The following is a 27,325-nucleotide window of genomic DNA, read 5'->3' on the forward strand; positions in this document are numbered from 1 at the left end:
TTAGAGACAGAAAATGTGGACTGGGCGCACTTGGTTTTCTTTCTTCATTATTTAAAATATTGATCAGTTCATGAAATTCTTTCCAGGGTGCAAGAGCGTGCTGGTGAGTTCTGAAGGCTTCACTCCCTAACCTGAGGCTTCGGTTTGATCCCAGGCGAGGCCCCTAAAATCAGGCTCAGTAATTGCATCGGAGACGTTCGTGTTTCTTTCGAGAATTAAGTCCTGCCTGCTGTTCGAGAGATCGGCACTTACTCTCCGGCTTTTTTCTTGTTTGGTTACAGAGAAAGAGCAAGTCGATTCTCAGTACGATGATTAAAAGGGCATCCCCCCGCCCCTCCCCCACAATCTTTCTATATAAGAGAATCAGGGCTGACAGGCCATTACAGCAGTACAGTACCCAGCTGACAGTACTGACTGAAAACCAACTACCTTGCTTATTTTCTGTCGACTTAATGATGGGACAGGCACCAATGGCGCTTGCTGTCTTAGCTTTTAGTCCTTTGTCCTATCAGAATGCTTAATCACTACCATACTGGTCATGTACAAAGAGATAGCAAGTTAAAAATAAAAGCCTGTCTAGAATATTTTGAGACAATCAAAGCCATATCACTCTACATCATATTAGTAAGGGTTTTCTCCCTCACACCATATTAATAAATCATATGAAAATATACCTGCAAATGCCTCATTAAAACAATTTGTGCTATGCAAACATTCTTAAATATTGCACAAATTTCATTTGTTAGGTTATTTGGCTCTGGATAACACATTTAATTTTTATCAGTAATCACTGCAAACAGAATTTTATCAGTAATCACTGCAAATAGGAATTCCCACGAAGTGAGCAAATTAATCTTTAAAAAGTTTTCAAATTGAATGAAATTTTATAACTAATACACATATTATTAAAATTGACAAAATATTATATTTTGTGAATATCTGATTTAACATTATTCCATTATGACTTTTTAGCTTTTTACTGCATTTTTGAGCTAATTCAAAGAATTTCTTTTTTCAGGTCTCAAACACAGCCTTTTAAAATTCCCTTAGACCCTAATCTCTTAACAGATAAATTAGCCCTACACATGCCCTATCCATGCAAAATTGAGATTTAGAGCTGATAAACTTTCAACAGATAACTATACTTCTATAGTAATACCACTAGTGGATTATGCTGAAATTGTGTACAAAAAATAAATAACATTTGATCTATGGAGCAGAAAAATGAATAGGCTCTTGACCCCTTTCAGAGAAAGACTTAATGGAAATGAGATGTTTCTGACAGACCTAAATGCAGAACCTACCAAATAGTAGCTACTCACAATATTTCTACTGATGTGAATTTATATTACACAGAGAGGCCAGAAATAACGCCAAGTTTTTCCACCTACACCAAAGGCCCATGCATTTTCATTTGGTGATGGAAGTGACTGCATTAAAATATTTTACCCTAAACTTGTTTCTTTTGTGTCCAACTATTTGGAAATCCCTGGTACTCTAGAAATTTTTGCAAAAATTGTTATAACCAGTTTCAAATAGTTTGCATACTATACACTCTCTTATTATATACACTGAAAACGCTTCTAGTCACTGATATTTTCTGAGAAAGTGCCTGGGGGGATGCAATTGAGAAGATGAAATAATCCTGTAATAGAAAAGAACAAATCTGGCTCCATATTAGATCTGTTCCTTTGGCTTTAACCCTGTGCTATGTTTCCTAGACTTAGTCTTGCTGGATCTGCACCTTTTGTAAAAGAATGTTGCCTAGAGCCTGAAATATACAGGAGAGCCCATTCTCAAGGCTGTAACCTTTAAGGATACTGAGACCTTTCCATTCATATAAACAACAAGCTGCAGAATAGAAAATTACATCTGTTTTATTGGAGGTTCACAGGGACACCATGACCTGACCCACGTGGACAGCTACAAGAACAAAGGATTCCAAGAACAAAGAATTCCTACACCAGGAAGTCTGTAATAACCAAGCATACCCCCCCTTCTTTTTAGTGGAAGAGACTGAATTCTGACTTGGGGAAGATGGTTCTCCAGGACATTAGCCTGCCATCTTCTCGGTCTGCCAGCTTTCTGAATAAAGTTGTTATTCCTTGACCCAACACCTCGTCTCCCGATTTATTGGCCTGTCATGCGGCGAGCAGGACGAGTTTGGACTCGGTAACGATCCAAGGCATGATACATCCATATTCTCATTCCCTAATAGTGCAGCGGTAGCATTCAGTGTAATTTGAAACAACTTTTTTAAATCACATTGGTGATTAGGTAATTTTCTTTTTCAGCTCTCCAATTTTTCTAAAGCTCATCCCTTGAATTGAGTGCATTAATATTAAAGTTTGCAAAATAGCAACCTTGGAAAAACTTGTATGCTCTGACTTTTCCCCTTTCGGAAGTGACTTCATCAGTGACTGCAGCCATCAGATGCTCAATCAGCTGAATAACAATGGTGATAATTAATGTTTACTGAGCACTGGTCATATGCCAACACCGCACCAAGCACGTTACATACATTACTTCATTTAATTTCTGTAACACTGTGAGACAGATATTATCTCCATTCTAGAGATGAGGGAACTGAGACTCAAAACAAGAGTTTAAGTAAACTATGAAAGTCCCATGGCTGACAAACAGTATAATCAGGATTCAAAGCCAAGCCACCTGACCCAGGAGCTCACACTCTTACCCACTAGACTAGTTCTTTTCTTAAGCAGATAGTTTATTCAACTGAGTATTTAACAGGCACAGACAAAATTCTAGAAGATAATGCATTTTTTTTTAAATTTAGAACAACAATCCTGACATGATGATGATAAAACACTACAACCTGAACTCCCAAGAACTAAACTGATAATTTCTTATTGTCAATTATTCAATATAATTTACTTGGTAGTGAAGGCAGACAAAACCTTCCTGGATACAGGGTGGAGATGCAGGCAGCCTCACAACAATGGTACTAGCTTAAAAGATGCACTCTAAAAAAGCTACAGCTTTTAATCTTCAAAGTAAATATTGATTGACTTGGGGGTTTTTTCCCTCTAACTTTTGGAAAAGCTTTGAAAAGAGAATAAAAGGGTGAGCTAAACTGAGAACATGACCAAGGAGGAAAGGATCAAGGAGAAAAGGGGAAGAAAATATCACCACTATTTTGTGTTCCCCTGCTCTCAATTTTTCCAATAAACTAATCTACTCTGATATCTACCTGAATAACTCCACTTGGGTGATTTGCCAGGGAAATTGACAGGCACAGAACTGGGAATAACCTTTTTCACAAAAATCTTGAAGCCTCCTTTTGTGGTCTTTATAAAACACGAGCAAAGGATGCACATGAAAGGTTCAGTGGAATTCAATGGAGCTCCTCACTTTCTCTGGTATAGCTGATTCAGGCTGCTACAGCAAATCTCACAGACTGGGGCCTTATCAACAATACAGATGTGTTTCTCATGGTCCTGGAGGCAGCGGGCCCGAGAGCAGAGGGCCAGCACGGCTGAGTTCCGGGGAAGGCCCTCTTCCAGGTTCCAGACTGGCATCGTCTCGTTGTGTCCTCATGTGATGGAAGGGGCGAGCTGGCTCTCTGGAGCCTCTTTTCTAAGGGCACTAATCTCATTCATAAGAACAGAACTGTCGTGACCCAATCCCAAAGGCCCCACCTTCTAATGCCATTATATTAGGATTTCAACATGTGAATTTAGAGGGAAGACAAACATTCAGACCATAGTACTTTCCTAGATAAGTTTAATCTCTCTCTCTCTCTCTCTCTCTCATTCTCACACACACACACCTACACCCACACAACCAAAATGATCTTCATTTACTTCAAAATTTTGCATGCACACTTCAGAATTTAAGGGCTCTTATAATTCTGATATTTATTCATTTCTACATACTCTCATCAAAGATTTATGGAGTACCTGTTTTATCCCACACACTATGAACAACACCAAGTATACAAGATGAATAATCTATAGTTCCTACTGGATTTTAAAAGGACCTTTAGTTAAGAAGACAAGCATTTAAAAAGAAAGAGCTAACTTTTTTGAGCATTTAGATGCCATGCTAAGTGATTTCCATTTATTCTTTCACTTAGTCATCAAAAGAGCCTCATGATAAAGGTACTATTATTTTTCCACATGTCAACTGAGGTAACTGAAGCTCAGATAAGCCAAGTAATTTACACAGGAATTCAATGACAGAACTACTGTTACTGTTATTAGTAGGAATATTTACTACGTACCAAGAATTGTTCTAAGCGCCTTACATAGATTAGCTTATTTACTCATTGCCTTCCTTTTACCAATGAGGAAACAGTAGCACAGAAACATTAAATAAATTCTCCAAAGTCACTCAGAAAATGGTAGAGTCTGGAGGCCAAGCCCAGCATTATGATACCAGCTGTCCTTAATAACCCACAGACTCAAGTCTGACCACCCCAAACCCATGCTCATAACCACCATGGCACTAGAAAACATGATATGGTATCCCCAATTAGGACAGTGTGTCAATCTTCCTGGTCAGAAAACTAATGAAAGAAGAGAAGTAAAGGATGATGTTTTTATTTCAACTGGTCAAATTTCTTTCAAAATACTTTCTGATCTCAATTTACAAACTGTACTCAGAAGTTATAAAAAATTCAGCAGAGAAACTGGGCCCCATTAAAGTGCCATTACATGGCTTAATTTGCCACCTATTTTTCCTATTTATAACTAAGAAGTAACTAAGAGTCATTTACTGCATAATTGTGCTTTCCATCTTTACGTAGGAAAAATAAGTCTCTGTGAGAGAAAAGTTAGGTCCATTTTTTACTCACCATTTTGTTTAGAAAACTAAGCATAGTGATTGACACATAGTAGTCACTCAATAAATTTTTATTGGCTAAGGGTTGAGAAAACTCATCTGAATAAGGACTTAGGACTATTTCCAGAGCCAGGACTAGAGGAAGGCAAGTGAGGCATCCATCTGAGTGCAAAATTTAAGGGGGCATCAAAAAATTCCTTTTGCCTCAGGGTCCAAGGTGGTTCAGCATGGCATTGATACTTAACATAAAAAGTTGATATTATCTTCAAGTGGATTATTTTGTATTTATTTTGTTTCCACCCTGATTAGACACATTCTGACTATACACAAACTGACTGAAGGCCAATAAGGCAAGAATATAAAGAAATGACTCAGGCATGGATCCCGTCTTCCTGGACTCACAGGGAAATAGATGATTTATCTATGAGCATAACTTTATAGTACAAAGTAGAAAGTGACATATGTCATTTAAAAAAATCATGCCCATATTTCTATGAGCTTTGAAGCAAAAGGGTTAGAGTTCTAACACGCAGTTGGAATAGGAGATTTTTACATCTAAATCCTAATTCAACTGATTTCTACACTAAATCTAGGAAAAGCTAAAATGCCATCTCTACAAATAAAACCAGTGAAACGTCTGACGCTGAAGTATGGAGAACAGCTAACTTTAAGCTTTACGTATGATTCCTATTTTATAAAACTTGGGGTTGAGGGCTGGTGGATGAGAGGAAGGCAGACTTTTGAAGCATGACAAGAATTCAATGTTGGGGAGATTTTCCACAGGTGACTCTGGAGTTGAAGGGGCCTCAAGGCAAGAGGTGCAGGGGCCTCCTGAAACTGAGAACAGCCCCTGGGTCAGCAGCCAGCAAAGGAGGAACACCTTGATTCTCCAACTGAAGGAACTGAATTCTGCCACAACCAGTGAGCTTGGAAGAGGAGCCTGAGACCCAGGGGAGAACCCAGCCCCAGAGGACCCAGACTTGAGCCCAGTGAGGCCCTAAGCAGAGAATCCAGCCATGCTGCGCCTGGACTTCTGACCTACAGAAATGGAGACAATAAATTCATATAGTTTTAAGTTGCAGACAAACAAACAAACAAACCTTGGGGTTGAATCTAGCTCTAAATTACTGTGATTTTAAAAAACGTACCAACTCCAATCAACATTTACTCGAGGATTAAGTGAGGGCGTTCTACTGGCAAGTTAAGCTAACTTGTGTTCCAAACTCAGTTCAGCTTTATGGCTGGGTAGTCTTGGGCTCACAGCTAAACCTCTGGACCCTTTGTTCTCTCCAATGTAAAATGAGAGGCAATATTACTTATTTCATGGGGATGTTATGAGAAGCAAGTGAAACAGTTTATGTAAAGTGCCTGGTTCATGGTAGTTACTGAAGCAGTGCCCCCAAGGGTTTAATTAAAGCTTTGGCTCTCTGCCTTTCAGGGAACAAAAAAACTTTGAGTGTCATAACTAATGGGAGAAGTCCAAAAAATAGAATGTCAAAACCACGCGCGGGATAGAGATGAATGAGCTGGCATCCTTTCCAAACTCCTAAGCTGGAGTTTTTTCCTCCTAAATTTAGACTTTGCTGACTGTTTGAAAAGTAACTCAAGGCTGCCATCTCATGGCTGAATGAATGAAAGCCAAACTCTCTGTGCTTAAGAACCAGAGTTATGTATCCTTCCAAAAGGTACCCCTAGTTAAAGAAACACTGCCTCACCACGAGACTTGATTGGCAGCAAAGTGCCAACTTCCTTAAGCACAGCGACAAAGCTACTGACACAAACCCCTTCTCTGAGTTCTCTTCCACTGGGAGTCCCACCTTTCCAGCCAGGGTCTTTCTAGTCTCATCCCTGTTAGGCCACCAAAACCTGCTGTTAGCCACCTATCACAGTGGAAAGAATCTGATTCATTTACAGCATTATTTTACTTTTTAAAATTTCTCATGCAGGGTCATTCCATGGGAGATTTGCATTTTAATTTTGATTTAGCTTGGAATTCACTTTATCTTGCATTTCATTTTATTCTGTGTTCCGTTAAGTACACAATTGCTTAAGGCAATGCCTCTCAAATTTTGGTGTGCAACAGAATCACCCTGAGGGCTTTATGAAACACAGAATATCAGCCCCCTTGCTACACTTTCTGGACACACGGATTTCTAATGATTTCCCAGATGATGTGATGTTGCTGGCTGGGGACCACACTCTGGTCCCCAGCTGCTATGACAGAATTCCATAACAGGATACAGCTGATGAGGGAGACCATTTTTCAAGGAGCATCTCTGCAGACTGTTCCTGCACTAGCTCCTATCTTTCTGAAATTCATCCATCTTCTCCATCCGTGCTGCCACCTCTGTACTTGAGATGACCGCCACCTCTCCCCTCCACTCCTACAACAGCCTCCTTCAGCGTCATCCCTCTCCAATACATCCCCCATACATAGATTGAAGCGATCAATATGTCACCATCAAGCCCCATCAAAAGCTTCCAGTGGACCTCAGGACCCAATTCAAACATATCTTTTAAGACCTTTATAATCTAGCCCCTGCTTCACATCCAGCCCACCTCTAGTCAACTCTGCACCTCACTCACTGTGCTCCTTCTAGCCCACTGGCTCTCCAAGTGTGGTCCCCAGACCAGCAACATCAACATTTCTGGGAGCTTGTTAGAAAAAGAAAGTTTCCAGCCTTCCCAGACTTACTGAATTAGAAACTCTTGCGGGGTAAGGACCAGCTACCTGTGTTTAAGAAGCCTCCAGGTGACTCTGATACAGCCAAAATTTAAGAACCACTGCCTGGCCATCCCCAGCCATCTCTCAAGCATGCTTCACCCTCTCTGTCACTACCAGTGTTTTGCACATTCCTCTCCCAGAACACTCCAGCCCTACCCCTTCGCCAACATAACTCCTCATTGGTCCTCAGGTCTCAGCATTCACATCGCTTCTTCTCAAATAATTTCCCTGCCCACCAGTCTAGGTTCTGAGCTTGTGTTAGGAATTTCACAACATCCTGCAATGCATTCAGCACTCAAGCCGTTACCATAATACAAGCTGAGTGTTCACATATTCCAGTCCTGGTCTGGGTGCTGCCTGCTTTATCACATGCTCAAGGTATCACAAATGCCTAGGGCAGGGCCTGGCTCAGAACAGCTGTTCAATATTTGTTGAATGAATGAGTAAGTATCACATGAACAGCTGCCATCTCCACTGGGCAACACATATAAGATGTAAAAAAGATGAGTAAAATGTTTTCCAGTTCAGAGAAGATATCTGCCCTTGGTAGAAGCCCACCAATTTCACAAGAGATTGTGAGCAGCTCCAGTCTGAATGACATATTGCTGTTGTAACTCAGCCTTAGAATAGCAATGTGACGTGAGCAATGCTTTAAGTTCAACAAGCACACTGAGGTCTTACGACATGTCAGGCACTGTGCTAGGAACACCAAGTCTAAGGAGCTCCTAACCTCCCACGGGGAACAGGCACACAAACAAGCAGAATGGTGCCACACGATCCCAGAGGACAGGGAAATGGTGTGGGCCAACCAGGAAACACCAGGGAGAAAGGCAAGTTAGGCTGCTGTAAGTGAGCTCAGGAACAGCCTCCAAAAGGTAGATCTGAGTCCTAGTCCCCAGTATCTGGGAATGTGGTATTATTTGGGAAAAGGGTCTTTGCAGAAGTAATTAAGTTAAGGATCTTGAGGTCATCCTGGATTTAGGGTGACTAAAAATTCAATGACTGGTGTCCTTTTAAGAGAGAGGAGAAGGCAATTTGAGAAGAGGAGAAACAAGAAGAAGGCCACATGGAGATAAAGGCAGAGATGAGAATAATAAGGCAAAGAAGGCCAGGGAGGGCCAGCCCCCACCGGAAGCCGGAGAGAGACATGCAACTGATTTGCCCTTAGAACCTCCAGAAGGAACCAATCCTGCCAGCACCTTGATTTCTGACTTCTGGCCTCCAGCACTGTAAGAGAATAAACTTCTGTTGTTTTAAGCCACCCAGTTTGTGGTCATTTGTTACGGCAGCCCTGGGAAACCAATACAGCCTTGAAGGTTGAGTTGAAAGTAAGCTATTAGATAAAGAAAGTGGAAAGAATGAAAGTGTAATCTCATGAAGGCATCGTGTGTTCTAGGGGCAGGAAGAGGTCTAACGATGGAATGTGGAGGGGAATGAGCCAGCTCAAGAGCTAGGCTGTCACCCGGTTGAGAGGAACTGTGAATCTCATGCTGTGCTAAGAAACTGGAATCTCATACTGAGAGGCATTTGGATGTCCTTGTGGCCAGCAAACTCGGGAATAAGGGAATTATCTTAGCAAACATGACTGCTCTTACGCAGATGTAGAAAAGGAAAGGAATTCTTTAGTACTAGCCAGGGCCATGGACCCAATCTCCAGATGGAAATCTAACAACGAAGGTGGACCACATGGAAGCTTTCCTTCTCCTAAGCCTCAGACCAAAACAGACTCTCAGGCCGGCTCTCCCTGTGTCCTCTGCCCCCACCTCCAATGCTCTTTACCAATATGTTGCAGTAAAAGCAAATGGTTAAAAGGTAAATTGAGGCATATTAAAATTTTTCAAATCAGGCAGTGCCAAGCCACTAGTTAAAAGTGCCCCACTGACAGGAGCGAGGGAAGAGGTTTTTATAGAGAAGACACAGAAGTGAAACAAAGAAATGATTACATCGGTTGTAACTTATGTGGCTGTCTTATTTGGGAAAGGCTTGTTTGGGTTGCCTATTTGTGACTGGTGGTTCTTAAGTTCCCTTTTCTTGGATGCAAGTGCGTCAACTCTGACTTAGAGTTCGGTTTGCTTGCTTAACTAGGCTGCGAAGGCATGAAAGCCCCCCCCCCCCCCAGTCTAATGAACTTCTGATGTAATTACTTTAACAAAACCAAGCCTGCACTCTGCAGCATCACTGGAAATGAAGCCAGAGAGCCCCGGAAAGGTCATGTTTACCCCCCAGTGCCTGGCACTGAGGCACCCTGGGCCACTGTTCTAGGACCAGCTTCAATGTAGAAGAGAGAGGACGCATGAGAATGACCACACCCACTCCTCTGCATGTCACTGCCCTTCTCATACTAGACACAGCTTGCCTGCTGTAATTTTTTAAATATACATACACACACCTATATATACATATATAAGTAACACATATATAAAGCAAATGCAATTTGCATTAATAAAATTCTTTATTGTTTCCTATTCACTGAAGGATATTTTCTTTATTTTTTTTTTACCTAACATTACAGTCACTTCATAACTAGCATGGACTGTGGCATCTATACAGTTGAATTCTAGGCTTTCGAACGTGTTCAGTGGTTACTAAAATGCTCTCTGTCTCCTCTGACAGATTCTGTTAACTACTTAATTGTACAATGCTGTTTGCTTATAGCATCTTTTCATAGATAACTGTGCAAAATAAGCTACTTCAAATAAAAACAAGGTAGGCAACTATATTTTTAAACCATAGAAGATGCCTCCTCAGTCTACTTACTTTGAAATGTGTGATTTGACTCAGCAGAGGTTCATTTTATTTTGACAATGTTCTTAGCCTCCAGACTAAAGGCCCCCATGATCCTACTCTTAGAAATTCCACTCACACAACACCCAAGGTCCCAGAGCTCACCAGTCTGAGTTTGATCCATCTCCCAGACATCTCACCATAAGCCATGTGGTGCTTAGACACCCCTAGTCCTCCTTCACCTGTGAGACCAGGCAGCAAAACACAGAAGAACTCGATCAACTCAAGACCTCAGAGGCCAGAGAAGTGGGTCCTCTCTGAGATAGTTTGTGAAATTATAATGTAGAACCAAACTATAATGGAGTCACTTATGTCAGGGACAAAATAGAGACAATCAACACAGGTGCATAAAGGAAAGTGAAACTTAACCTCACCCAACAGAAACTTGTCAGCTATCAGCAGAGGATGCCAGCCTATCTCTTAATGCCAAGTCTGTTCACACCATCTCCAGACTTCTCTGTTCCCCTGACTCAGCCACCCTTCCAAATAAGGAAGAAAACCAGTAGGCAACCAATCAGCTGGAAAAGCAAAATAACTGCCGCATTTACCCTACAAAAATATATTTGTCTGCGAGCAACTAAGAACTCGTCGCTCCCTTTAGCCTTGGGTTTCCTGGCTTCAGGTTGAAACCCTTACAATAAATTCATGTTCCTACTTTGTTTTACTCAGTATGCAGAGTTTGAATTTTGACAATAACCTGGTCCCTGGTCCAACACAGCGACACAGAGAGAGAGAGTGTGTGTGGTCCGTCAGTCTTTGCTTGCCCGTTACTGGTCCACATAACCTAGAACTCATCTTGCTCTTCTCCCGCTTCCAACTGTGCTGTTTAACTTTCTTTCATTTCTACTTCCTCTTCACTATAATGTTCCTCTGGAGTTCTGAATGTCAAGGGGCCAACATACAGAAATTTTCATAACAATAAAAAGTCTCCACAGTCTTTGAAGCAAAAAATATCAACTCTGTTTTAGTCCCCCAACAGCAATGGAAACATCCTAGTTTCATTTTAATTTACGTCAGGCCACAGTGAGACAGTGGGATATTTCAAACATACAGAGTATAGGCAACACCCAATGCACCAACTCCAGTGTAAAAAATCTCACACTTATTTTTCTTTAACCCAATTCTGTCATTATTTCCTTCCCTAGAGTTACATGGGAATTGGGGGAGCTTATAGGTACCTGAAAAATCAACAGAACTCATCTACTCTTCAGCCCTGCTGCCCTTCCCCTCCTTGTCTGATTTTGCAGAGACCCTTGAAGTGGGCGGTTCCACCGCCACCCAGTCCACAGAACACAGGGCACTTCTCTTAGCCAAGTAGCCCCAGAAATCAACTTCCTGGGCAAAGGCAGCTCCTTCTGAGGTGTTGCCACTCGCCAGGTGGGAGGTGGGGCCGCAACCAAGATTACATCACATCTATCGCTGTTGTATCCTGGCCCCTCACCACTCTAGCAGTGGGGCAAATGCTTCTTCAACCAGTTGAAAGTCCGTCTCATGCAGTCTGATGTCTGACTTTGCTAGATCTCTGTGCTGCCCTAGAAGGAACAGGATAAAAGTACCGCCCTCCTGCTACTTTGTCTCTCTGAATTTGCTCCAGTGAACACTGCAGTGTCAGGTCTGATGTGTGTGCTCTCTGGTTGTCTGCCCTTGCTTGCACAACATACACCCTGTGCCAGAAAACGAGAAGATGAATCTCTAGATATAAGGATTACTTCATTCTTTTATGTCAGTTTTTTACTATGACACTCCAAAGCCATGCAAAAGCATCGAGGGCTTTTTGGACTTCTTTTAATATGGCAGACTGAACACATGCATTTATTGCCACTCCTTCCTGACACCAACTAAAACAACAATAAAAGAAATGGAAACAGTATAATTCCAAAACACAAAGAGAATGGGAGAGGAAACAATGAAGAAAAAGTTAGCACATTTCTGAAAGATGAGAAGTAGATAGAGGAATGGTAACGGATATACCAGAGCTGAGAAAGCTTAAAGCAGGACTTCGGGAAAGAGGTTTCCCCCAACACAAAAAGAGAAAACCTACTCAGTCAAAAGAGAGAGGGAGGAAGAGGAGGGTATAGCTCAGTGGTAGAGCACAGGCTTAGCATGCATGAGGTCCTGGGTTCAATCCCCAGTACCTCCATTAAAATAAATAAATAAATAAAAATCCAATCTCCCACCACCACCACCAAAAAAACAAAGAGAAGGAGGGAGGGTGGAGGGAAGGGGAGAAAGAGAAGCAGCACAGGAATCAAAGGCTCCAGGTATCTCAGAAGACAGAGTGACACATGAGTGATGGTTTGAAACGCTGTATAAGAAGCAATAAGTCCCCTAGATCCTCATCCCCACCCCCACATCACAGCCTGGCGATTACTTCTCCCAGACCACCACGGACACTGCAAGGTTTATTCTCCAAAGACACTGAAGCAGAGAGACCCTGGGCTCTGGAACACAGGCACTGAGGAAAACAGGTGACGCATCTCACTGAAAACAGACAGACTTCCTTACCTCACTCCCCAAACACTGTCAACTAAATTTATTTTTTCTTAATTCTGCAGACAGACTATTAGAGGATCCCTCAGTAGAGAAAATGAATGCTCTCCAAGAAGCTCTACAGATTAATTTTTAAAATAGTTTTGTGAATATATCTCCTAGTTGTCTTATCACTAATATAGCAGAGGTCATTATAACCAATCTCCTTGCCATAACGGATATTTAGGACCCTATAATTCTTTGTCTTGGGGTCTGTCCTATACATTATAGAATGTTTAGTGCATCCCTGAACTCTGCCCAGTAAAAGGCATAGGTCTTCCCCAGTGGTGACAATCACAGACATCTCTAGACATTGGCAAATGTCCCCAGGGGGACAAAATCAGTCCCTGATAAGAACCCTTGCCCTCCGTAAAAAAAGTATGGAGGTAAATGCGAGAAGGAGTAGTTAAGTGTTAAAGGCATTTGTCTCTAAAGAACAGAAGTGAAGGATGGGAAGAAGTGGGGCCGGGGATTTGACTCATATCAATAGATATGAAATTAGCTGTTACTATTGGTGCTAAGAAGACATATGGTGGTAACTCCCAACTGTAGAAGATAAATGATGTAAAAAAAACTTTGAAAAGTTGTTTTTCTTTTGGGAATTGGGAATATGTTTACTGAAGAAGCTATGCTGGAAAACTCTCTTAAAGAGCCAATACAATTGAGAAAGGTGGAGATAAGAGGGTGGGAGACACTCCAGGCAGAGGAATTTATGTTTACATGAGATCAAACATGCAAGTCAGAGAGAACAGGATCAATGTTACTAGAGCAATTACTGGGAAATGAGGGGGAGAGCTCAGTTTCCTCAGCTGGAGGGTAGAGGGCTGTGCTGTTAAGTACAGCACCTGTTACCTCTTATCAGATCCTGACATTCTAGCATCTGCTGTAATTCTCAAATATTTTAAGAGGGGGATGTCAACCCAGAGGGGGATTTGGGATTAGGAAGTGTCTGTGGGTTCTAGTATTGAAGAAAGAATTAACATATTAACATCCAGGTTTTTAGGAAACTACCAAGAGGAAGAACATTGATTTAGGACGTCCTCATTATCTGAGGATAATCAGTAACAAGAAAAATACATCTAGTTAATAGGGGGATATTGTGAAAAAGAATATGAAAATGAATATATGTATGTATATGCATGACTGGGACATTGTGCTGTACACCAGAAATTGATACATTGTAACTGACTGTGTACTTCAATTGAAAAAAATTTTTTTAAATTTTTTTAAAGTTTCTTCTGTATAGCACAGGGAACTATGTTCAATATCTTGTCATAACCTTTTAATGAAAAAAATATGAAAATGAATACATATATGTATATGCATGACTGGGACATTGTGCTGTGCACCAGAAACTGACACACTGTAACTGACTATACTTTTATAAAAAAAAAATAAGTTAAAAATTTTTAAGTATTTAAAAAGGGGAATATCATTTTATATTATTATTTAATATGAAATTTTTATAGGGACATGCTTAATGAAAAGAGAAACCAAAGATTATGAAATAAATTTTATCTCACATTTAAAAATTAGTTTATAATTAGAACTATGTTCTAATACAACAAACAAAAAGTGAATTAAGGAGAGGGGCGGGAATAACACAAGTGGTAAAGAGCATGCTCAGCATGCAGGAGGTCCTGGGTTCAACCCCCAGGTTTAATCTCCTCCAAAAATAAATAAATAAATAAACCTAACTACCTCTCTCCCCCCCAAAAAATAACATAAATTTTTAAAAAGTGAATTAAGGGTACACTTTGTTTTATTTTTGGCATGATTCTTTTGATACAGCCATATGAGAGTCGTAAGACGGTCTTTTTCATATTCAATGTTTAGATTTTTTGCAAAATGTTCCAGAGCTTCATCAATTTTCCCAAGGGCCTCTCCTTACCCTCTGATGTTCAAATCATTCCCTTCTGAACCATTTATCCTGTCATCATGCTTTTGACAAGGTTCGCAATTTCATTTTGTAATCCATTTGGGTCCTATTTAAACTATATACTCTGCTTGACAAAGACTCTGGCCTGATGGGCAGGCTAGAGTCTTTGAGATGAGACTAATTTCATAAGTGTTTAGTTCAGGAGTGAGTATGTTCATATTACAATCCACTGTTCCAACTATGGGATAAGTTTCATTAGCACTTATTTAACAAGAACTCCCTGTACCTGCCACAAAAGTCCTGAGCTCACATGTGAAATAAAGGCTCTGTTGTCCAAGGAAATGATAAAGGAGAGTAAATCAAACATTCTGGTTAACTGATAGCATTCAGGTTTCCTTAAACTTTAACCCACATCTCAAGGGAGAAAATAGGGAGCGACAATGGCCTGTAACAGCCTGTGACTAGGAGGATGAAGCAATGTCTTTCCTCTCAAATAAGAATAATAACTACGGCAACCCAATATTTACTTAATGCTTTATATCTGTGAGTATCATCATTTGGTACCAGTAATTAGACCGGAGGTTGCATAAAAATATCAAATATATCTATGTGTAAAACTTTCTGTTTAGAAAAGTGATAATAAAATTTGGTGTAGGTCCCCCCTGTCTCCCAGTTATGAGTAACTTTCTCAAAAGGTACATATTGACCATGGAAATAATCAGACCTGGCTACACAAATGTAAATCATTTAGACCTTAAGTTTAAAAACAGCATCAATAAGGCACTAAAGGTATTCTTGGCACTCAACTGCAACAGAATCACTCTTTTTCCATAGAATTCTAGATATCACCTTCAAATCCATGTCTTTTTCTGACATTCCTTGACATATTACTTTGTTCAACGTTCATCTTTCAAACTATCTAACCTTCACTACTTTATAATTAAGTGACTTGAGAGTTTTAAAAAAGAACCCACACTGATAACACCCTGACCATTTCAAATGGCAATATTTCTGTACAAGTTGAAAGAGCAATGATAAAAAAAAAACTTATTAGAACATTTTCTTCAAATTCTGAGATTAGTGAGTTTGCAAAAATAAATTCTACTTTGCAAAGGCTTTGCATGGAAAGCTTGTCTCATTTAATCCACAGAAAAGTTCATGGTTCCCTTTCAGAACTTTAGAATATGTGGTTGTCTGCCTAATGTTACTGAAAGTTGTCTAAATTATCTCTGCCAGAGGTGTGCTCTATCGCCTGAAAGTCCCACTTCAACAATCATTTCTTTAGATTTTGCTGCTGCCCTTGTAAAATATGTATATTACCTTTGAAAGATGTGGGGATCATACTTTTCAAAAATAGCCACAGCCATATCTCTGGTTTTACATGCTCTTCCAGAACCCGGCAGCTCTCCACTGAGAAGTGGAGCCTGTTTTCCCTGCCCATGAATTGGGCTAGGCTACTTGATCAGCACAGAACAAAAGGAATGGAGCATGACTTCTGAAACCAGTTCAGGCAAGACTACGTGGCTTCTGCCTGCTCTCGGTCTCCATTTCTCTGTCTCTGTCTCTCTCAGTGTCTCTCTCTTTCTCTCTCTCTCAGTCATCGCCCTTGGGAGCCATCCTCCACGCTATGAGAAAGCTTAGAAGCCACATGGAAAAGTCACATATAAGGATTCTGGTTACAGCCAAAGCTGAAGTCTCAGACGGCATTAATGCCACACTTCTGAGTGAACAAGTGAGTGTCCCTTCAGAGCCTCCAACCCACTCGAGCCAACTCTAGCTGAGTGTAGATTTGTTAGTAAGCAAATGACATCATTGTTTTATGTCATTTAGCTTTGAGAGTTTTTTATGTATCCATAGATAGCCAACAGGAGTAATACATTAATATTGGTACAGGTTAATTTTTCAGATTAGCTAGCCATTTTGCAGTAGATGTAAGAACCATAAGAGATTACAACATGACAAAAAGAAGGAAGAAAAGAGATATTGCATCTAAGGCAAGATTTTTTTCTGCTTATGTTAGGTAGGCTAAAGCAATAATACTCTTAGAAGAATACACAGGGGGTAAGTTTCATGACATTGGATTTAGCAATAATTTCTTGGGTATGAAAACCAAAAGCACAGGCAACAAAAGAAAATAATTAAAAATTGGACTGCATTAAAATGAAAAACTTTTGTGCATCAAAGCTTACTACCAACAGAGTGAAAAGGCAACCCACGGAAAGGGAGAAAATGTTTGCAAATCATATATATGAAGAGGGGTTAATATCCAGAATATATAAGAAACACCTACAACTCAACAACAACAACAAAACCTGATTTTTAAAAGTGAACAAAGACCTTGAATAGATATCTCTCCACAAAAGATACATAAATGGTCAATAACTAACATAAAAAGCCACAACATCCCTGTGAAATGGGTGTTATTACACAGAAGAGGGAATGGATGTTCAGACAAGTTAATCATGTTCCCAAGGTCACTCAGCTAGAGCTAGCCTAAATCCAAAGAGATCTTAAGCACCAGACTATACTCTACTAAGAAGAGCTTCTTGAGGTCCAGGATTATGTACGTATTTTTTTTCTATATGCCCAGACCTAGGTCTTATAAGACATTTAATAAACATCAATTAAATTTAAAAAAAGAATAAAAAGAACATGAAAAGATGCTCAAGATCACTAATCATTAGGGAAATGCAAGTCAAAATCACAGAAACACCACTTCACACCTAGGATGGCTCAATCAAAAAAAAAGTAAAGAAAATAGAAAGTGTTACCAAGGATGTGGAGAAATTAGAACCATTGTGTGCTGCTGGTGGGAATGTAAAATAGTGCGACCATTACAGAAAACAGAATGGTGGTTCATCAAAATATTAAAAATGGAATTACAACATGATCCAGCTATCCCACTTCAACATACCCAAGACTTGAAAGTAGGGTTTCACAGAAACATTTGTATACCAATGTTCATAGTAGCCCTATTCACAAAAGCCAAAGGAGGGAAACAACAAAGTGTCTATTGACATATAAAAAGATAAACAAAATATGGTACATATGTACAATGGAATATTATTTACTCTTAAAAAGGAAAGAAATTCTAACATATGCTACAACATGAATGATCCTTGAGGACATTATGTTAAGTGAAATAAGCCAGTCACAAAAGACAAATACTGTATGATTCCATCTACATGAAACACTTAGAACAGTCAGATTCATAGACCAAAAGTAGCCTGGTGGTTGCCAGGAGCTGAGAAAGGAGGTATGGAAGTTATTGCTGTGTATAAATTTTCAGTATGGGAAGATGAAAAAGTCACATAGCTGGATAAGGGTGATGGTTGTACAACAATGTGAATGTACTTAAGACCACTGAACCGTACATTTTAAAATCGTAAATTTTATCTTATGTATATATTACCACAATAAAAAAATTGGGCAAAGGACTTGAACAATTTCCAAAGAAGATATTAAAATGACCAACAAGCACATGGAAAGATGCTCAACGTCACTAGTCATTAGGCAAGTGCAAATCAAAACTATGAAAAAGCATTCCATACCCTCCTAGGATGGCGATCAAGAAAACAACAGATAATAACAAGTGATGACGAGGATGTGGAGAAATTGGAACCCTAATATACTGTTGGTAGGAAAGTACAGTGGTGTAGCTACTTTGGAAAACAGTTTGCCAGTTACTCAAAATGTTAAATACAGAGCTACCTTATATGACTCATCAATTCCAATGCTAGGTAAATACCCAAAAGAAATGAAAATATATGTCTACACAGAAACACGTACATGAATGTAGCATCATTCACAGTAGCCAAAAGATAGAAACAACCCTGCTATGTGTTGAAAACAACCCCCAAATTTCATATGTTGAAGGCCTAACCTTCAAAGGTTTGGGATTTGGAGGTAGGATCTTGGGGAGGTAACTGGGCTTGCATGACACCATGAGAGTGGGGTCTGTGCAATGGTATTAGAGACTTCTCTCTCTCCTTGCCCCACCACTGTACCATGTGAGGATACAGCCAGAAGATGACTATACGCACACCAGGAAGAGGGCTCTCACCAGAAGCCAAACACGCCAGTACCTTAATCTCAGATTTCTCAGCCTCCAGAACTGTGAGAAATAAGTATGTGGTGTTTAAGACCCCCCAGTCAATGGTATTTTGTTACAGCAGCCGGAGCAGACTAAGACAAATCCAAATGCCCATCAACTGATGAATGGATACACAAAATGTGGTATATTCATGCAATGGAATATTATTTAAAAGGACTGAAGTACTGATACATGTCACAATATGGATGAACCTAGAAAACATTACGCCAAGTGAAAGAAACCAATCACAAAGGACCACATATCATCAGACTTCACTTACATGAAATGTCCAGAAAAAGCAACTATATAGAGACAGAAAATAAATTATTGATGACGTAGAGCTGGGGGATTGGGAGGAGAGAATGAAGAATGACTGCTAACAGATATGGGGATTCTTTTGGGGTGAAGTGTTCTAAACTTAGATTGTGGTGACGGTTGCACAACTCTGAATATACTAAAATTCACTGAATTATATACTTCAAATGGGTGAAGTATGTTGCATGTGAATTAAAATCTTGAGAAATATATTCAAAAAGTTTTAAAAATCACTCTGATAATTGAGAGAAGAAAGGATATATATGATCATTTATGAAAGACACATGCATGTGAGAAAGAAGTATATACTCAGAAACAAACATTTATGTGCATAGATCTAATTAACTTCCTTTTAGTTAGGATCTCAAATTGGAGATATGAAAAGGGAAGTAGGTAGGCCTTGTGTGTGAATATCCTTCTGCAGAATATTGGTAAGATGACCTCGGAAGAAAGGGGATCATAGTCATACAGGCTATGGAATACTGGCTATCTTCTGTTTAAAATTTACACTGAATCAGAGATAAATCTGCATCAAACATCTTTTTTTTGAAAACACAATGAGTCTCGAGTAAATGGGTAAGCGTAATAAAATATCTGATTAGAAAGATGTTTTGAGTCTTCATATATTACCAAATTCTGTTACCCAACATGATAGAAATTTTTTGAGCCTTGTGGGAGAGAGATGAATCAAAGCAGGCTGCTCCTGACGGACTGTGGGGTGGGAGAGGACAGAAGAACCCAGACTGTTTGTTCCACAGAGGACATTTCATTTGTATCAACGATGTACAAGATGTCCCTATTCATTCCTCTGTTTTCAAAAATGAAAATTTGGAACCACAACAATAATTAAGTCATGGCCCAAAAGAGGTTCGTAATATTATACTCCTCACCAACAATTTCATAATAGGCTCTCTTTTTTCAAGTTCTCACTGTTAAGGGGTTTGTGTGCTAGGGACTATTTGAATGAGCCAGCCCTTAATTTCTCAAGCTAGTCCAAAAGCTACAGTGAAATGACCATCTTATAAATTAACAACAGTGAAGTATAAGACAGAGAGTTTAGTTGAATAGCAGGAAGTACAACCAAGCAATAAAATTTTGCACTTAGATTTCAACTATAGATAAAATAGCATTCCTGAGTCCATGAACTTAAAATCATTTTTCTTCAACACATATCATCAAGAAAGCATTTCCAGAGTAAGTAATTCCAGAAGGGGGATGTTCGATGGGGAAAAATAGGAGGATGAAAAGTCCTGTCGAGTGACCCCGAATAAAATCATTTAACCTCTCTGGCCTTACTGTTCAAAGAAACTATGAGTCACAATCTGTTATGGACTGAACTGTGTCCCCCCAAATTCATATGTGACTATATTTGGAAATAGGGCCTTTAAAGAGATAATTAAAGTTAAATGAAACCATAAAAGTGGGACCCTAAACCAAAATGACTGTTGTCCTTATAAGAAGGGCAAGAGACACAGGAAGATGTGAGCACAGAGAAAAGCCCACGGGAGGACATAGTGAGGAAGTGGCCACGTGCAAGCCAAGCCAAGACTTTTAGGAGAATCCAAACCTGAACTTCAGCCTCCAGACCTGTGAGAAAACCAATTCCTGTTGTTTAAGGCAGCCAGTCTGCCATACTTTGTGATGACAGCCCTAGCAAACAAACACACAATCTCTGCCCTGAAAATCTGGCAAGGATTTTAGGAAGTTTGAGAAAATAAATGTGAAAATCTTTTGTAAACTATGAAGTTTACTAAAAACAGAAGACACCACTATCTCTTGATGAGAATCATCATACACTTCCACGTGTAACAGAGTCCATGCAGGGAAAATGCTTTACAGAAGAAAAGTTAGATAAGTGGGGGCACCGGGAAGATGGGTGGAGGAGAAGGAGGATGGTCCAGAAGATGGTGTTATGCCCACCTCCAACATAAAGGGTCTTTATTTCCTCTAAATGAGTGCCACCAAGAGACCAGTTAGAACCCAACAGCCGCAACTGCATGGTAGCAAGAAGGACATAACCAGATGTGACCCAGTGCTCATTGTAATATAATTAAGCATTGTGGTTTAGGCCGCCCCATAGGTTTTCCTGGGTGCATCGTGGGTTAGGACATGAGCAAAGAAGACAAACATGACTAGCCATTCCAGGGGCAAGAGCTGTCAATCAATCAAAAGGCCGCCTCCATGGGAGAGTAGAAGAGAGAGGGCAAACAAAGACCACTGCTTTTTTCTCCCTTACTTCAGCCGTCCTCCCATTCTTGGAGGTGTACTTTTCCTTTCCTAAATAAATCCTTTAAAACCTTTTGCCACACAACACTCCATCTCATGTCTGAATTCTTATCTTTCGGGCATGACAAGAATGGGGGCCTTTTCCTTCCCCTTTTGGGATAACAGAAAGACTAAAGAAAAACCTATAATACTGGTTTATGTTTGTTAGCTGATTTGTATTGTCAACTCCTCCTGGTTTATGAGGTCTTGTATTTGGCATGTTAGGAGATGAATACCCACTTTAAAGTGAAAACAACTGGAAGACTAACTTATTATTGTAAGAGAAAAAGAGCAAAGACCTTGATAACATTGCTTAGTTTAAATATATTCAGTAATTGATGTCAACAGTGTTGTAATTTATCTATCTCACAGAAGGTTACTTATTTCTACAGATAATAATATCTAACATGTATTGAGTCCTTGCTCTTTCCAAGTATTAGTTCAGTTATTCCTCACAACAAACTTTGACGTAATACTGTTATTATTTCCCCAATTAAATTATGAAAGCATGGAGGGTGGGAGATAGTCACTGGGGAAAATGAGACCCAGACTGTAGTCTGTCCCTTTGTGTCTCAACCAAACCATTGCTTTCTGTTATTATAAATTCCTCTACAGGGCCAGGATTGACAGGAAATGTGTTATAGGAAAATCTGCCTCTATGCCATTTGGCAGTATTACTTATCACATCCACATATTTCCATGCTCACACACACTTATTTATGGTTGTATGATGTAAATATATGTTTATTTCCATTAAAAATAGAAACTTCCATAATGTGCCTGAAGTTTTTATTCTGTTTTTTATTCTATTTGAGCTAAATTTATGTATGGCTTACTTCCAACTGAAGCTAGTTTTTTTTTATTGACATATAGTCAGTTTACAATGTGTCAGTTTCTGGTGTACAGCATAATGTTTCAGTCATACTTACGGTGTAAACCTAGATTTTTTTAAGGGCTTCATCAAATCGATACCGTGTTTTATTATACTTTAACTACACCTTGGTACATAAAATGCATGTCTTTATTAATCTTACTCCAACACTTATATAAAGCTCCTAAACCTGACAAGCCAGAATATTTTAAATCAAGAAGAATACTTTGCATAATTTGAAGCTGGAAATGATGAATACAAAGTAGCTATAGCAAACATAAACATTTATAAAGCATGTAGTAGTATTACTTAACATCAATTCAGAGAATTTTAAGCATATGCTAAACACAGAATTTCTGTCCCTTTGTGTTGTTCGCTTCCATTGTAGTCTGTGAGTATTTGACTAGAAGCTTCTATAACAATACAGCTGACTGAATGCAAATTGACTATTGTCATATGAGGACTTAGATTGTTCCAGTAGTCAGATACTTCTTTTTCTCTGCTGGCTCTTTCCTGTCATTATTTAAACATGCACGAGTCTAGCTCATCTTTGAAAAGCAAAATATCTCTCTCAACACCATCTCCACTCTCTGTCGGGGGACTGTATCTCTCACAGTCCAGCTCCCTGCAAGAGTGGTTTACATATTCATGGATGTCACTTTCTATGTTTTTCATACTTCATTTTAGCCTCCTTGCAGCATCAGATACTGGTGCTCACTCTCTCCTTAAAACACTTTTTCTTGATTCCTGTAACATGTCCTGTCCTTCTACATCCCTTCAGAGACCCTTGTTCCCTAGAGTCTCCCCTTAGGCTTCTCTTACCATCTTCAATTGTCCCTAACTCATCTACTTCCAGGACTGAAATCTCCTCATATATTCTGATGAGTCCCAAAGCTATCTATAGCACCAAATGCTTCTCTGGGTACCCACTAGACAACTCCACCTGGAATTTCCTCAAGCATCTCTAGCTCCACATCTTTCCCCATAAACTTGGTCCTTTTCCTATATTCCTTGATCTCAGCACATTAAAAATAGAATCTCCACTCGACCTTTGGCTGAAACCGGAAATCTGAACATTATTCCTGACTCCTCCTTCATCCTGATCCCCTAATCAATCAAATCTCATCTATCACCACTATCCATCTGCTCAACCTCCTAAGGTCCCCTGAATCCAACTCCTTCTTCCCACTCCTGTGCTCACTCCCTCAGTTCAATCATCTCAGTTTTTCCTAGGTTAAGGCAATGACCTCTTACCTGCTCTTTCTGCCTCCACTCTTGGTCCCCTCTCTCCAGTCCTCACACTGATGCCAAGTGATCACTCTAAATCACAAATCCAATTGTGGCATTCTCTTTAAATTCCATGACTGGTTTCCCAAAGCCTATAAAATAAAGTCTAAAATTCCAATAATGGTATATATGGTATTCCTGGTCTTCAGGATAAGCAACTGCTTCCCTCCCCATCTCATTGCTAGACACCCCCTCAACACCCTCCACATTTGAGCCAGACTAATCTATCTTTCATCTGTAAAAATCAACCTTCTTTCTCTTTCCTCTGTGCCTTTGCATACACTGTTGATTTTGTCTAAAATGCCTTTTGTACCAGCCTCTTCACTCGGCCAAACCTTTCAAAACTCAGATCATGAGTTATAGAAAGGCTAAAGAAATAAGGAAAGTGGTGACCTGAAGCAAGGAAGGCCTTCACCAGTTTCAGGCCAACCTAGAGAACAGAAGTTCTGATTTATAAGGCTCCTTATTCTAGCACAACTCAAAGGGACAAAAAAGCTGGATTAGAAAGTGCAAATACTTCATTTCCCAAATCTCAACTCTGTCAAGACTTTTGTGTGTGTCTGTGTGTATAAGTCTGTGTGTATATGTGTGTTCGTGGGCACACACTTTTGTGAGGAAAGTTAGCAGGCTAGCCTCTTCCCATCCCCACCTTCTCCTACCAAAGCAGCAGATCCCAGACATACTTTCAGTGTGGGCTTCAGACTAGAGAAGAGATATGCCTGGAGAATGACACAGCCCATCCTTACAATCCTTCCTTCCTTCACAGAGAACAGGAGCCAACACACCCTGCAGCCCCAAACTGTAACACTGTTAATCTGGGACTACAAAACATAATGGTGTGGCACCTAGAGAGTCCTAAGTAAATACTCATTGAATGGCCAGACAAACAGAAAGTAAATAGGGAACAGGGGCAAACTGTTGACGACTGCTGACATTGGGTCATGAGTTTTAAATGTACCCAAACAAAAACTTTTTTTTAAATGCTGTAAAATCCAAACTCAAGTTACATAAACAGTAAGTATACTTAGTAAACAGTAAATAGTAGTAACTAAACAGGAGGTGTACAAAATATACCTCATTTCTGAAGAAAGTAATACTGTCAGAGCTGTTAGAGGACTAAATAAGATTGTGTATTTAAGTTCAGCTCACAGCCTGGCGCATGGAGAATATAAAACAAATGCAAACTCTTCTCATGACTGGCTGGCTTGGCTTTAAGTCCTGTACTCAACAGAGACTGGCCATTAGACTAGATGCTGGCAAGTGAGAGAGCTCCGCCTAATGTCTCCCAGTGCCTTTGTATAGTAGTGGTTACAAGTGAAGTTTAATTTTTCATGGAATACAGTAACATCTTAATTCACTGGGACTGGTTACTTTATCTGAGGTAGCTAGAATTTCTGAATGGCAAGGTACACCTGACATTATTAATCTGTTTACTATGTATCCTTCTCCCTGCCTCCCCATCACCACCCAAACTATACATAGTTTCTCTGTTATCACAGAAGCTAATGAAGTCTCCAAGAAGCCACTGCCAAGAAAGTTCTCTTCTAAGGCAAAGCAGATGCACTAGAGAACAGCTGAGAGGTGGAGGCTGCTGCAATTAGTAATTCCAAGAAGGATCAGGAAGTAGAGGCCAGGAGACTTAGCTGAGATCCTTTTGATTCTCACTTTTTCAGCCCTCATCACAGTTGGACAAACCTACATCCAAAAGTTGTGGACATTCATCAGGGAGCTTCAACAGAAGGTGAGGTGCAAAGATTCCTCCACTTTCCAGGATGAAAACAGAATCAATTAGGAATTTCCCTAGGAGTCAGGGTAGCATTTGACAAACCACCACTGCTATACCTGCTTGTTATAATTTTTGTGGCTCAAGGCACTTCTATAGTCTACAATGTGGAGAAGAGGATTAAATCTTCCTGTAACTGCCTGGGATTATTGCCCAGTCAAAAGGCCATTATTCTGAGCTGCACTTAATTGTTGACAGAGGAGAAAATTATGAAGATGGCAGCTGAATATATCACTGAGCCTAGAAAATACCCTAGAAGTCAATCATTTACACGATTCCTGATAGAGACTCATTAGTAAACCTACATGTTTTTAAAAGTAAAATCACACTTAATGAAAGGCTCATTTTCTTTCTTTTACAATAGTACATAATTGAGTCTTATGTTTGCACATTTTGCTAATCAGGACTTTTAAATTATTTAAATGATAGTCTGTATTCCAGTATTATGGAATAAAAATAACAGTGGAGGTGAGGGGAAGGAGAAAAGGTAAAAAAAATGTCTATTTGACTTGATTTATATTTAATCAATGTTTCCTCAGTGCTACTGAAACCATTTTTTTTTTCATGTGGGAATTTCCAATTTAATAAAAAGAACAGTAAGATCCTAATGTAAGAGAAAACATTTTTATTACATAGATGATGATAAATTAGCTAAAGATGCATGTGAAAATTTTAAGTATAAATGAGGTGTAGAAATTGATACATGCAACTTAGACACATTTATTAGTGTTATATAAACAATTCTAATATTCTGATTCTAGGGTGAGAATAGAAGACTAAGTCTAACAATAGACAAAACAGAATCAAACGTATGTTTAAGCAAGACATTTCAAAAGAAATGTTAGTAATTTAATAATAAAGGCTACCATTTATCAAGTATTCACTGTGCTCTGGGCACAATGCCTACCGCTTCATGTATTTGGCATGATTTAATCCTCTCAAAATCCCAGTGAATAAGGTACTTTAACTTCCTATTTTTAAGAAAAGAAAATGGAAACTGAATGTGGTTAAAAACTTGCTACAAGTCACAGCTAGTTAGTAGCCTATGATTTGAAAATAAGTGAGACTTATCCCAAAGTCTGTATGTTTACATGGTCCACAAGACCACGTATTCCACACCAACAGGAACCAGTATATTTTGTCCTCCACTGGCACATACTATGTGTTCAATAAACATCAGTGAAAGAGTGCATGAACCTATCTGTCTATTCCTCATTTTACTGATAATTCTGTTCTGTTACCAAAGGAGAAACATGTATCTTTGCAAACTCACCCATCATGGTAAAAAGAACTTTTTAAATGTTTCAAATTGCCCGTTTATATTCATTCCCTGAGTTTACTTCCAAGGAGGACCAAGGCCCCTTCACCATTTGAAAGGCGATGCTTTGTCAAACTGACCTGAGGTACTGTTCTGAGGTATTAATTTTTTCTCCCCAGTTTTCCCTCCTCCTTTCTCCCCACAACTCTGCCCCCAATTTCAGGGCTTGGTCCGGTGTCCTTGCCTCGGGGAATCACACAGCAGAGAGGGCAACCAATCTCTCGTATTTTTGCTTTTTTTCAAAGCCCAGAGAGCCACTAACCAGGAAGAGGCCACGCGGACAGGCACATCAAGGTACCACCCATACCAGCTTCTCTCTCACCGGTCCCCGTGTGGTCTTAGACCCTTCGCATTTGCGACAACAGAGAAGGAAAGAGTGAAGGCGCCCAGGAAGGCTTCGAGCTAAATATTCTCCCCTCTAACGGGGCACAGGCTCACAATCAGAGGTAAAGTTCACGGACAGTAAGCAAAAAGAATAATATTGCTTCACACACGGATCTGCGGCCTGAGGTTCAGTCACCACAGGTAGTCCACCTACACATTCCCCTCAAGAGTCAACCACACACCTCTCCCGGGAAGCCGCTGAGGAACCACCAACTTTTCTATTCCAGCTCTCTCAAAAATCGAATTCAGGAAATTGGTAGACCAAGAATTCACGTAGCCCAACTCCACT

The 27,325-nt window shown here is 39.8% G+C and overlaps 1 long non-coding RNA gene across 1 annotated transcript in view; it reads right to left on the bottom strand.

Annotated features, from left to right (window-relative positions):
* LOC105097691 (uncharacterized) overlaps positions 1-27,325 on the bottom strand; it is a 708,424-nt gene that overhangs the window by 680,816 nt on the left and 283 nt on the right. The window lies entirely within an intron of this gene.

Source organism: Camelus dromedarius, chromosome 27, assembly GCF_036321535.1.
Source record: "Camelus dromedarius isolate mCamDro1 chromosome 27, mCamDro1.pat, whole genome shotgun sequence".
NCBI lineage: Eukaryota > Metazoa > Chordata > Mammalia > Artiodactyla > Camelidae > Camelus > Camelus dromedarius.